Source organism: Hemitrygon akajei, chromosome 11 (assembly GCF_048418815.1).
Source record: "Hemitrygon akajei chromosome 11, sHemAka1.3, whole genome shotgun sequence".
In the NCBI taxonomy this organism is placed as follows: Eukaryota; Metazoa; Chordata; class Chondrichthyes; order Myliobatiformes; family Dasyatidae; genus Hemitrygon; species Hemitrygon akajei.
In genome coordinates this window covers 8,743,656-8,759,212 of record NC_133134.1, presented here as the reverse complement: position 1 = coordinate 8,759,212, position 15,557 = coordinate 8,743,656, and positions in this window count along the sequence as shown.

Here is a 15,557-nt window from a genome sequence, read left to right as displayed (position 1 = left end):
GGAACAAAGAACGTGGAACTGAGGAAGTGGAAAATAGAACGTGGAACAGAGAACCTGGTACAGAGAACGTGGAATATAGAATGTGGAACAGAGAGCGTGTAATATAGAACGTGGAACAGAGAACGTGGAACAAAGAACGTGGAACTGAGGAATTGGAAAATAGAACGTGGAACAGAGAACCTGGTACAGAGAACGTGGAATATAGAACGTGGAACTGAGAAAGTGGAACAGAGAACGTGGAATACAGAACTTGGAATATAGAACGTGCAATAAAGAATGTGGAACCAAGAACGTGGAACAGAGAACGTGGAATATAGAACGTGGAACTGAGAACGTGGAACAGAGAAAGTAGAATATAGAATGTAGAAATGAGAATCTGGAACATAGAATATAGAACAGAGAACGTGGAACAGAGAACGTCGAACAGAAAAAGTAGAATATAGAACGTGGAACAGAGAACGTGGAATATAGAACGCAGAACAGAGAATTTGAAAATAGAACGTGGAATAGAGAATGTGGAATATAGAATGTGGAACAGAGGAAGTGGAAAATAGAACGTTCAACAGAGATCTTGGAATATAGAACATGAAACTGAGAACGTGGCATATAGAACGTGGAACAGAGAACGTGGAAGATAGAACGTGGAACAGACAACCTGGAATATAGAACGTGGAACAGTGAACGTGGAACAGAGAATGTGGAAGATAGAACGTGGAACAGAGAACGTGGAACAGAGAAAGTTGAATATTGAAAGTGGAACAGAGAACATGGAATATAGATCGTGGGACAGAGAACGTGGAACAGAGAACGTGGAATATAGAATGTGGAACAGAGAACGTGTAATATAGAACGTGGAACAGAGAACGTGGAACAAAGAACGTGGAACTGAGGAAGTGGAAAATAGAATGTGGAACAGAGAACCTGGTACAGAGAACGTGGAATATAGAATGTGGAACAGAGAACGTGTAATATAGAACGTGGAACAGAGAACGTGGAACAAAGAACGTGGAACTGAGGAATTGGAAAATAGAACGTGGAACAGAGAACCTGGTACAGAGAACGTGGAATATAGAACATGGAACTGAGAACGTGGAACAGAGAATGTGGAATATAGAACATGGAACAGAGATAGTGGAACAAAGAACGTGGAACAGAGAAAGTGGAAAATAGAACGTGGAACAGAGAACGTGGAACAGAGAACGTGGAATATAGAACGTGGAACAAAGAATGTGGAACAAAGAACGTGGAACAGAGAAAGTGGAAAATAGAACGTGGAATGGAGAACCTGGTACAGAGAACGTGGAATATAGAATGTGGAACAGAGAACGTGGAATAAAAAACATGGAACTGAGAACGTGGAACAGAGAACGTGGAATATAGAACATTGAACAGAGAACATGGAACAGAGAACGTGGAATATAGAACGTGGAACGGAGAACGTAGAACAGAGAAAGTGGAATATTGAAAGTGGAACAGAGAACGTGGAATATAGAACGTGGGACAGAGTACGTGGAACAGAGAACGTGGAATATAGAACATAGACCACTGAACGTGGAATATAGAACGTTGAACAGAGAATGTGGAACTGAGAACGTGGAATACAGAACGTGGAATATAGAACGTGGAACAAATAACGTGGAACAGAGAACATGGAATATAGAACATGGATCAGTGAACGTGGTACAGAGAGCGTGGAACATAGAATGTGGAGTATAGAATGTGGAACAGAGAACGTGGAATATAGAGTGTGGAACAGAGAATGTGGAACAAAGAACGTGGAACAGAGAAAGTGGAAAATAGAATGTGGAATATAGAACGTGAAACAGAGAACGTCGAATATAGAACGTGGAACTGAGAATGTGGAACAGAGAACGTGGAATACAGAACTTGGAATATAGAACGTGGAATAAAGAACGTGGAACCAAGAACGTGGAACAGAGAAAATGGAATATAGAACATGGAACAGAGAACTTAGTACAGAGAACGTGGAATATAGAACGTGGAACTGAGAACGTGGAACAGAGAAAGTAGAATATAGAATGAAGAAATGAGAATGTGGAATATAGAATGTAGAACAGAGAACGTGGAACAGAGAACGTCGAACAGAAAAAGTAGAATATAGAACGTGGAACAGAGAACGTGGAATATAGAACGCGGAACAGAGAATTTGAAAATAGAACGTGGAATAGAGAACGTGGAATATAGAATGTGGAACAGAGAACGTGTAATATAGAACGTGGAACATTGATAGTGGAATATGGAATGTGGAACAGAGAACATGGAACAGAGAACGTGGAATATAGAACGTGGAACAAAGAATGTGGAACAAAGAACGTGGAACAGAGAAAGTGGAAAATAGAACGTGGAACAGAGAACCTGGTACAGAGAACATGGAATATAGAATGTGGAACAGAAAACGTAGAATAAAAAACATGGAACAGAGAACGTGGAACAGAGAACGTGGAATATAGAACATGGAACAGAGAACATGGAACAAAAAACATGGAACTGAGAAAGTGGAACAGAGAACGTGGAATATAGAACGTGGAACAGAGAACGTGGAACATAGAACGTGGAATATAGAGTGTGGAACAGAGAATGTGGAACATAGAACGTGGAACAGAGGAAGTGGAAAATAGAACGTTCAACAGAGAACTTGGAATATAGAACATGAAACTGAGAACGTGGCATATAGAACGTGGAACAGAGAACGTGGACGATAGAACGTGGAACAGACAACCTGGAATATAGAACGTGGAACAGAGAAATTGGAAAATAAAATGTGGAACAGAGAACATGGAATATAGAACGTGGAACAGTGAACGTGGAACAGAGAATGTGGAAGATAGAACGTGGAACAGAGAAAGTAGAATATAGAATGTAGAACAGAGAAAGTGGAACAGGGAATATTGAACAGAAAAAGTAGAATATAGAAGGTGGAACAGAGAACGTGGAATATAGAACGTGGAACAGAGAACGTGGAACAGAGAAAGTGGAATATTGAAAGTGGAACAGAGAACATGGAATATAGAACGTGGGACAGAGAACGTGGAACAGAGAATGTGGAATATAGAATGTGGAACAGAGAACGTGTAATATAGAACGTGGAACAGAGAACGTGGAACAAAGAACGTGGAACTGAGGAAGTGGAAAATAGAACGTGGAACAGAGAACCTGGTACAGAGAACGTGGAATATAGAATGTGGAACAGAGAGCGTGTAATATAGAACGTGGAACAGAGAACGTGGAACAAAGAACGTGGAACTGAGGAATTGGAAAATAGAACGTGGAACAGAGAACCTGGTACAGAGAACGTGGAATATAGAACATGGAACTGAGAACGTGGAACAGAGAACGTGGAATATAGAACATGAAACAGAGAACGTTTAATATAGAACATGGAATAGAGAATGCGGAACAGAGAACATGGAATATTGAACGTGGAACAGAGAAAGTAGAAGATAGAATGTAGAAACGAGAATGTGGAATATAGAATGTAGAACAGAGAACGTGGAACAGGGAACATCGAACAGAAAAAGTAGAATATAGAACGTGGAAAAGAGAACGTGGAATATAGAACGTGGAACAGAGAACGTGGAATATAGAACATGAAACTGAGAACGTGGAATATAGAACGTGGAACAGAGAACGTGGAAGATAGAACGTGGAACAGAGAAAGTAGAATATAGAATGCAGAACAGAGAACGTGGAACAGGGAACATCGAACAGAAAAAGTAGAATATAGAAGGTGGAACAGAGAACGTGGAATATAGAACGTGGAACAGAGAACGTGGAACAGAGAATGTGGAATATTGAAAGTGGAAAAGAGAACATGGAATATAGAACGTGGGACAGAGAACGTGGGACAGAGAACGTGGAACAGAGAACATGGAATATAGAATGTGGAACAGAGAACGCGTAATATAGAACGTGGAACAGAGAACGTGGAACTAAGAACGTGGAACTGAGGAAGTGGAAAATAGAACGTGGAACAGAGAACCTGGTACAGAGAACGTGGAATATAGAATGTGGAACAGAGAACGAGGAATAAAAAACATGGAACAGAGAAAGTGGAACAGAAAACGTGGAATATAGAACATGGAACAGAGAACATGGAACAGACAACGTGGAATATAGAACATGGAACAGAGAACGTGGAACAGAGAAAGTGGAATTTTGAAAGTGGAACAGAGAACGTGGAATATAGAACGTGGGACAGAGAACGTGGAATATAGAACATAGACCACAGAACGTGGAATATAGAACGTTGAACAGAGAATGTGGAACTGAGAAAGTGGAACAGAGAAAGTGGAATATAGAATGTGGAATATAGAACGTGAAACAGATAACGTCGAATATAGAACGTGGAATTGAGAATGTGGAACAGAGAACGTGGAATACAGAACTTGGAATATAGAACGTGAAATAAAGAACGTGGAACCAAGAACGTGGAACAGAGAAAATGGAATATAGAACATGGAACAGAGAACATAGTACAGAGAATGTGGAATATAGAACGTGGAACTGAGAACGTGGAACAGAGAAAGTAGAATATATAAGGTAGAAATGAGAATGTGGAACATAGAATATAGAACAGAGAACGTGGAACAGAGAACGTCGAACAGAAAAAGTAGAATATACAACGTGGAACAGAGAACGTGGAATATAGAACGCGGAACAGAGAATTTGAAAATAGAACGTGGAATAGAGAACGTGGAATATAGAACGTGGAACAGAGAAAGTGGAACAGAGAATGTGGAATATAGAACGTGGAACAGAGAAAGTGGAATATAGAATATGGAACAGAGAACGTGGAACAGAGAACGTGTAATATAGAATGTGGAACAGAGAACGTGGAACAAAGAACGTGGAACAGAGGAAGTGCAAAATAGAACGTTCAACAGAGAACGTGGAATATAGAACATGAAGCAGAGAACGTGGAATATAGAACATGGAATAGAGAATGTGGAACAGAGAACGTGGAATATTGAACGTGGAACAGAGAACGTGGAAGATAGAACGTGGAACAGAGAAAGTAGAAGATAGAATGTAGAAACGAGAATGTGGAATATAGAATGTAGAACAGAGAACGTGGAACAGGGAACATCGAACAGAAAAAGTAGAATATAGAACGTGGAACAGAGAACGTGGAATATAGAACGTGGAACAGAGAACGTGGAATATAGAACATGAAACTGAGAACGTGGAATATAGAACGTGGAACAGAGAACGTGGAAGATAGAACGTGGAACAGAGAAAGTAGAATATAGAATGCAGAACAGAGAACGTGGAACAGGGAACATCGAACAGAAAAAGTAGAATATAGAAGGTGGAACAGAGAACGTGGAACAGAGAACGTGGAACAGAGAATGTGGAATATTGAAAGTGGAAAAGAGAACATGGAATATAGAACGTGGGACAGAGAACGTGGAACAGAGAACATGGAATATAGAATGTGGAACAGAGAACGTGTAATATAGAACGTGGAACAGAGAACGTGGAACTAAGAACGTGGAACTGAGGAAGTGGAAAATAGAACGTGGAACAGAGAACCTGGTACAGAGAACGTGGAATATAGAATGTGGAACAGAGAACGAGGAATAAAAAACATGGAACAGAGAACGTGGAACAGAAAACGTGGAATATAGAACATGGAACAGAGAACATGGAACAGACAACGTGGAATATAGAACATGGAACAGAGAACGTGGAACAGAGAAAGTGGAATTTTGAAAGTGGAACAGAGAACGTGGAATATAGAACGTGGGACAGAGAACGTGGAACAGAGAATGTGGAATATAGAACATAGACCACAGAACGTGGAATATAGAACGTTGAACAGAGAATGTGGAACTGAGAACGTGGAACAGAGAAATTGGAATATAGAATGTGGAATATAGAACGTGAAACAGATAACGTCGAATATAGAACGTGGAACTGAGAATGTGGAACAGAGAACGTGGAATACAGAACTTGGAATATAGAACATGGAACAGAGAACATAGTACAGAGAATGTGGAATATAGAACGTGGAACTGAGAACGTGGAACAGAGAAAGTAGAATATATAAGGTAGAAATGAGAATGTGGAACATAGAATGTAGAACAGAGAACGTGGAACAGAGAACGTCGAACAGAAAAAGTAGAATATACAACGTGGAACAGAGAACGTGGAATATAGAACGTGGAACAGAGAACGTGGAATATAGAACATGAAACTGAGAACGTGGAATATAGAACGTGGAACAGAGAACGTGGAAGATAGAACGTGGAACAGAGAAAGTAGAATATAGAATGCAGAACAGAGAACGTGGAACAGGGAACATCGAACAGAAAAAGTAGAATATAGAAGGTGGAACAGAGAACGTGGAATATAGAACGTGGAACAGAGAACGTGGAACAGAGAACGTGGAACAGAGAATGTGGAATATTGAAAGTGGAAAAGAGAACATGGAATATAGAACGTGGGACAGAGAACGTGGAACAGAGAACCTGGTACAGTGAACGTGGAATATAGAATGTGGAACAGAGAACGAGGAATAAAAAACATGGAACAGAGAACGTGGAACAGAGAACGTGGAATATAGAACATGGAACAGAGAACATGAAACAGAGAACGTGGAACAGAGAACGTGGAACAGAGAACGTGGAATATAGAACATGGAACAGAGAACATGGAACAGAGAACGTGGAATATAGAACGTGGAACAGAGAACGTGGAATATAGAACATGGAACAGAGAACATGGAACAGAGAACGTGGAACAGAGAATGTGGAACAAAGAACGTGTAACAGAGAAAGTGGAAAATAGAATGTGGAATATATAACGTGAAATAAAGAACGTGGAACCAAGAACGTGGAAAAGAGAAAATGGAATATAGAACATGGAACAGAGAACATAGTACAGAGAATGTGGAATATAGAACGTGGAACTGAGAACGTGGAACAGAGAAAGTAGAATATAGAATGAAGAAATGAGAATGTGGAATATAGAATGTAGAACAGAGAACGTGGAACAGAGAACGTCGAACAGAAAAAGTAGAATATAGAACGTGGAACAGAGAACGTGGAATATAGAACGCGGAACAGAGAATTTGAAAATAGAACGTGGAATAGAGAACGTGGAATATAGAATGTGGAACAGAGAACGTGTAATATAGAACGTGGAACATTGATAGTGGAATATGGAATGTGGAACAGAGAACATGGAACAGAGAACGTGGAATATAGAACGTGGAACAAAGAATGTGGAACAAAGAACGTGGAACAGAGAAAGTGGAAAATAGAACGTGGAACAGAGAACCTGGTACAGAGAACATGGAATATAGAATGTGGAACAGAAAACGTAGAATAAAAAACATGGAACAGAGAACGTGGAACAGAGAACCTGGAATATAGAACATGGAACAGAGAACATGGAACAAAAAACATGGAACTGAGAAAGTGGAACAGAGAACGTGGAATATAGAACGTGGAACAGAGAACGTGGAACATAGAACGTGGAATATAGAGTGTGGAACAGAGAATGTGGAACATAGAACGTGGAACAGAGGAAGTGGAAAATAGAACGTTCAACAGAGAACTTGGAATATAGAACATGAAACTGAGAACGTGGCATATAGAACGTGGAACAGAGAACGTGGACGATAGAACGTGGAACAGACAACCTGGAATATAGAACGTGGAACAGAGAAATTGGAAAATAAAATGTGGAACAGAGAACATGGAATATAGAACGTGGAACAGTGAACGTGGAACAGAGAATGTGGAAGATAGAACGTGGAACAGAGAAAGTAGAATATAGAATGTAGAACAGAGAAAGTGGAACAGGGAATATTGAACAGAAAAAGTAGAATATAGAAGGTGGAACAGAGAACGTGGAATATAGAACGTGGAACAGAGAACGTGGAACAGAGAAAGTGGAATATTGAAAGTGGAACAGAGAACATGGAATATAGAACGTGGGACAGAGAACGTGGAACAGAGAATGTGGAATATAGAATGTGGAACAGAGAACGTGTAATATAGAACGTGGAACAGAGAACGTGGAACAAAGAACGTGGAACTGAGGAAGTGGAAAATAGAACGTGGAACAGAGAACCTGGTACAGAGAACGTGGAATATAGAATGTGGAACAGAGAGCGTGTAATATAGAACGTGGAACAGAGAACGTGGAACAAAGAACGTGGAACTGAGGAATTGGAAAATAGAACGTGGAACAGAGAACCTGGTACAGAGAACGTGGAATATAGAACGTGGAACTGAGAAAGTGGAACAGAGAACGTGGAATACAGAACTTGGAATATAGAACGTGCAATAAAGAATGTGGAACCAAGAACGTGGAACAGAGAACGTGGAATATAGAACGTGGAACTGAGAACGTGGAACAGAGAAAGTAGAATATAGAATGTAGAAATGAGAATCTGGAACATAGAATATAGAACAGAGAACGTGGAACAGAGAACGTCGAACAGAAAAAGTAGAATATAGAACGTGGAACAGAGAACGTGGAATATAGAACGCAGAACAGAGAATTTGAAAATAGAACGTGGAATAGAGAATGTGGAATATAGAATGTGGAACAGAGGAAGTGGAAAATAGAACGTTCAACAGAGATCTTGGAATATAGAACATGAAACTGAGAACGTGGCATATAGAACGTGGAACAGAGAACGTGGAAGATAGAACGTGGAACAGACAACCTGGAATATAGAACGTGGAACAGAGAAATTGGAAAATAAAATGTGGAACAGAGAACATGGAATATAGAACGTGGAACAGTGAACGTGGAACAGAGAATGTGGAAGATAGAACGTGGAACAGAGAACGTGGAACAGAGAAAGTGGAATATTGAAAGTGGAACAGAGAACATGGAATATAGATCGTGGGACAGAGAACGTGGAACAGAGAACGTGGAATATAGAATGTGGAACAGAGAACGTGTAATATAGAACGTGGAACAGAGAACGTGGAACAAAGAACGTGGAACTGAGGAAGTGGAAAATAGAATGTGGAACAGAGAACCTGGTACAGAGAACGTGGAATATAGAATGTGGAACAGAGAACGTGTAATATAGAACGTGGAACAGAGAACGTGGAACAAAGAACGTGGAACTGAGGAATTGGAAAATAGAACGTGGAACAGAGAACCTGGTACAGAGAACGTGGAATATAGAACATGGAACTGAGAACGTGGAACAGAGAATGTGGAATATAGAACATGGAACAGAGATAGTGGAACAAAGAACGTGGAACAGAGAAAGTGGAAAATAGAACGTGGAACAGAGAACGTGGAACAGAGAACGTGGAATATAGAACGTGGAACAAAGAATGTGGAACAAAGAACGTGGAACAGAGAAAGTGGAAAATAGAACGTGGAATGGAGAACCTGGTACAGAGAACGTGGAATATAGAATGTGGAACAGAGAACGTGGAATAAAAAACATGGAACTGAGAACGTGGAACAGAGAACGTGGAATATAGAACATTGAACAGAGAACATGGAACAGAGAACGTGGAATATAGAACGTGGAACGGAGAACGTAGAACAGAGAAAGTGGAATATTGAAAGTGGAACAGAGAACGTGGAATATAGAACGTGGGACAGAGTACGTGGAACAGAGAACGTGGAATATAGAACATAGACCACTGAACGTGGAATATAGAACGTTGAACAGAGAATGTGGAACTGAGAACGTGGAATACAGAACGTGGAATATAGAACGTGGAACAAATAACGTGGAACAGAGAACATGGAATATAGAACATGGATCAGTGAACGTGGTACAGAGAGCGTGGAACATAGAATGTGGAGTATAGAATGTGGAACAGAGAACGTGGAATATAGAGTGTGGAACAGAGAATGTGGAACAAAGAACGTGGAACAGAGAAAGTGGAAAATAGAATGTGGAATATAGAACGTGAAACAGAGAACGTCGAATATAGAACGTGGAACTGAGAATGTGGAACAGAGAACGTGGAATACAGAACTTGGAATATAGAACGTGGAATAAAGAACGTGGAACCAAGAACGTGGAACAGAGAAAATGGAATATAGAACATGGAACAGAGAACATAGTACAGAGAACGTGGAATATAGAACGTGGAACTGAGAACGTGGAACAGAGAAAGTAGAATATAGAATGAAGAAATGAGAATGTGGAATATAGAATGTAGAACAGAGAACGTGGAACAGAGAACGTCGAACAGAAAAAGTAGAATATAGAACGTGGAACAGAGAACGTGGAATATAGAACGCGGAACAGAGAATTTGAAAATAGAACGTGGAATAGAGAACGTGGAATATAGAATGTGGAACAGAGAACGTGTAATATAGAACGTGGAACATTGATAGTGGAATATGGAATGTGGAACAGAGAACATGGAACAGAGAACGTGGAATATAGAACGTGGAACAAAGAATGTGGAACAAAGAACGTGGAACAGAGAAAGTGGAAAATAGAACGTGGAACAGAGAACCTGGTACAGAGAACATGGAATATAGAATGTGGAACAGAAAACGTAGAATAAAAAACATGGAACAGAGAACGTGGAACAGAGAACGTGGAATATAGAACATGGAACAGAGAACATGGAACAAAAAACATGGAACTGAGAAAGTGGAACAGAGAACGTGGAATATAGAACGTGGAACAGAGAACGTGGAACATAGAACGTGGAATATAGAGTGTGGAACAGAGAATGTGGAACATAGAACGTGGAACAGAGGAAGTGGAAAATAGAACGTTCAACAGAGAACTTGGAATATAGAACATGAAACTGAGAACGTGGCATATAGAACGTGGAACAGAGAACGTGGACGATAGAACGTGGAACAGACAACCTGGAATATAGAACGTGGAACAGAGAAATTGGAAAATAAAATGTGGAACAGAGAACATGGAATATAGAACGTGGAACAGTGAACGTGGAACAGAGAATGTGGAAGATAGAACGTGGAACAGAGAAAGTAGAATATAGAATGTAGAACAGAGAAAGTGGAACAGGGAATATTGAACAGAAAAAGTAGAATATAGAAGGTGGAACAGAGAACGTGGAATATAGAACGTGGAACAGAGAACGTGGAACAGAGAAAGTGGAATATTGAAAGTGGAACAGAGAACATGGAATATAGAACGTGGGACAGAGAACGTGGAACAGAGAACGTGTAATATAGAACGTGGAACAGAGAACGTGGAACTAAGAACGTGGAACTGAGGAAGTGGAAAATAGAACGTGGAACAGAGAACCTGGTACAGAGAACGTGGAATATAGAATGTGGAACAGAGAACGAGGAATAAAAAACATGGAACAGAGAACGTGGAACAGAAAACGTGGAATATAGAACATGGAACAGAGAACATGGAACAGACAACGTGGAATATAGAACATGGAACAGAGAACGTGGAACAGAGAAAGTGGAATTTTGAAAGTGGAACAGAGAACGTGGAATATAGAACGTGGGACAGAGAACGTGGAACAGAGAATGTGGAATATAGAACATAGACCACAGAACGTGGAATATAGAACGTTGAACAGAGAATGTGGAACTGAGAACGTGGAACAGAGAAATTGGAATATAGAATGTGGAATATAGAACGTGAAACAGATAACGTCGAATATAGAACGTGGAACTGAGAATGTGGAACAGAGAACGTGGAATACAGAACTTGGAATATAGAACATGGAACAGAGAACATAGTACAGAGAATGTGGAATATAGAACGTGGAACTGAGAACGTGGAACAGAGAAAGTAGAATATATAAGGTAGAAATGAGAATGTGGAACATAGAATGTAGAACAGAGAACGTGGAACAGAGAACGTCGAACAGAAAAAGTAGAATATACAACGTGGAACAGAGAACGTGGAATATAGAACGTGGAACAGAGAACGTGGAATATAGAACATGAAACTGAGAACGTGGAATATAGAACGTGGAACAGAGAACGTGGAAGATAGAACGTGGAACAGAGAAAGTAGAATATAGAATGCAGAACAGAGAACGTGGAACAGGGAACATCGAACAGAAAAAGTAGAATATAGAAGGTGGAACAGAGAACGTGGAATATAGAACGTGGAACAGAGAACGTGGAACAGAGAACGTGGAACAGAGAATGTGGAATATTGAAAGTGGAAAAGAGAACATGGAATATAGAACGTGGGACAGAGAACGTGGAACAGAGAACCTGGTACAGTGAACGTGGAATATAGAATGTGGAACAGAGAACGAGGAATAAAAAACATGGAACAGAGAACGTGGAACAGAGAACGTGGAATATAGAACATGGAACAGAGAACATGAAACAGAGAACGTGGAACAGAGAACGTGGAACAGAGAACGTGGAATATAGAACATGGAACAGAGAACATGGAACAGAGAACGTGGAATATAGAACGTGGAACAGAGAACGTGGAATATAGAACATGGAACAGAGAACATGGAACAGAGAACGTGGAACAGAGAATGTGGAACAAAGAACGTGTAACAGAGAAAGTGGAAAATAGAATGTGGAATATATAACGTGAAATAAAGAACGTGGAACCAAGAACGTGGAAAAGAGAAAATGGAATATAGAACATGGAACAGAGAACATAGTACAGAGAATGTGGAATATAGAACGTGGAACTGAGAACGTGGAACAGAGAAAGTAGAATATAGAATGAAGAAATGAGAATGTGGAATATAGAATGTAGAACAGAGAACGTGGAACAGAGAACGTCGAACAGAAAAAGTAGAATATAGAACGTGGAACAGAGAACGTGGAATATAGAACGCGGAACAGAGAATTTGAAAATAGAACGTGGAATAGAGAACGTGGAATATAGAATGTGGAACAGAGAACGTGTAATATAGAACGTGGAACATTGATAGTGGAATATGGAATGTGGAACAGAGAACATGGAACAGAGAACGTGGAATATAGAACGTGGAACAAAGAATGTGGAACAAAGAACGTGGAACAGAGAAAGTGGAAAATAGAACGTGGAACAGAGAACCTGGTACAGAGAACATGGAATATAGAATGTGGAACAGAAAACGTAGAATAAAAAACATGGAACAGAGAACGTGGAACAGAGAACCTGGAATATAGAACATGGAACAGAGAACATGGAACAAAAAACATGGAACTGAGAAAGTGGAACAGAGAACGTGGAATATAGAACGTGGAACAGAGAACGTGGAACATAGAACGTGGAATATAGAGTGTGGAACAGAGAATGTGGAACATAGAACGTGGAACAGAGGAAGTGGAAAATAGAACGTTCAACAGAGAACTTGGAATATAGAACATGAAACTGAGAACGTGGCATATAGAACGTGGAACAGAGAACGTGGACGATAGAACGTGGAACAGACAACCTGGAATATAGAACGTGGAACAGAGAAATTGGAAAATAAAATGTGGAACAGAGAACATGGAATATAGAACGTGGAACAGTGAACGTGGAACAGAGAATGTGGAAGATAGAACGTGGAACAGAGAAAGTAGAATATAGAATGTAGAACAGAGAAAGTGGAACAGGGAATATTGAACAGAAAAAGTAGAATATAGAAGGTGGAACAGAGAACGTGGAATATAGAACGTGGAACAGAGAACGTGGAACAGAGAAAGTGGAATATTGAAAGTGGAACAGAGAACATGGAATATAGAACGTGGGACAGAGAACGTGGAACAGAGAATGTGGAATATAGAATGTGGAACAGAGAACGTGTAATATAGAACGTGGAACAGAGAACGTGGAACAAAGAACGTGGAACTGAGGAAGTGGAAAATAGAACGTGGAACAGAGAACCTGGTACAGAGAACGTGGAATATAGAATGTGGAACAGAGAGCGTGTAATATAGAACGTGGAACAGAGAACGTGGAACAAAGAACGTGGAACTGAGGAATTGGAAAATAGAACGTGGAACAGAGAACCTGGTACAGAGAACGTGGAATATAGAACGTGGAACTGAGAAAGTGGAACAGAGAACGTGGAATACAGAACTTGGAATATAGAACGTGCAATAAAGAATGTGGAACCAAGAACGTGGAACAGAGAACGTGGAATATAGAACGTGGAACTGAGAACGTGGAACAGAGAAAGTAGAATATAGAATGTAGAAATGAGAATCTGGAACATAGAATATAGAACAGAGAACGTGGAACAGAGAACGTCGAACAGAAAAAGTAGAATATAGAACGTGGAACAGAGAACGTGGAATATAGAACGCAGAACAGAGAATTTGAAAATAGAACGTGGAATAGAGAATGTGGAATATAGAATGTGGAACAGAGGAAGTGGAAAATAGAACGTTCAACAGAGATCTTGGAATATAGAACATGAAACTGAGAACGTGGCATATAGAACGTGGAACAGAGAACGTGGAAGATAGAACGTGGAACAGACAACCTGGAATATAGAACGTGGAACAGAGAAATTGGAAAATAAAATGTGGAACAGAGAACATGGAATATAGAACGTGGAACAGTGAACGTGGAACAGAGAATGTGGAAGATAGAACGTGGAACAGAGAACGTGGAACAGAGAAAGTGGAATATTGAAAGTGGAACAGAGAACATGGAATATAGATCGTGGGACAGAGAACGTGGAACAGAGAACGTGGAATATAGAATGTGGAACAGAGAACGTGTAATATAGAACGTGGAACAGAGAACGTGGAACAAAGAACGTGGAACTGAGGAAGTGGAAAATAGAATGTGGAACAGAGAACCTGGTACAGAGAACGTGGAATATAGAATGTGGAACAGAGAACGTGTAATATAGAACGTGGAACAGAGAACGTGGAACAAAGAACGTGGAACTGAGGAATTGGAAAATAGAACGTGGAACAGAGAACCTGGTACAGAGAACGTGGAATATAGAACATGGAACTGAGAACGTGGAACAGAGAATGTGGAATATAGAACATGGAACAGAGATAGTGGAACAAAGAACGTGGAACAGAGAAAGTGGAAAATAGAACGTGGAACAGAGAACGTGGAACAGAGAACGTGGAATATAGAACGTGGAACAAAGAATGTGGAACAAAGAACGTGGAACAGAGAAAGTGGAAAATAGAACGTGGAATGGAGAACCTGGTACAGAGAACGTGGAATATAGAATGTGGAACAGAGAACGTGGAATAAAAAACATGGAACTGAGAACGTGGAACAGAGAACGTGGAATATAGAACATTGAACAGAGAACATGGAACAGAGAACGTGGAATATAGAACGTGGAACGGAGAACGTAGAACAGAGAAAGTGGAATATTGAAAGTGGAACAGAGAACGTGGAATATAGAACGTGGGACAGAGTACGTGGAACAGAGAACGTGGAATATAGAACATAGACCACTGAACGTGGAATATAGAACGTTGAACAGAGAATGTGGAACTGAGAACGTGGAATACAGAACGTGGAATATAGAACGTGGAACAAATAACGTGGAACAGAGAACATGGAATATAGAACATGGATCAGTGAACGTGGTACAGAGAGCGTGGAACATAGAATGTGGAGTATAGAATGTGGAACAGAGAACGTGGAATATAGAGTGTGGAACAGAGAA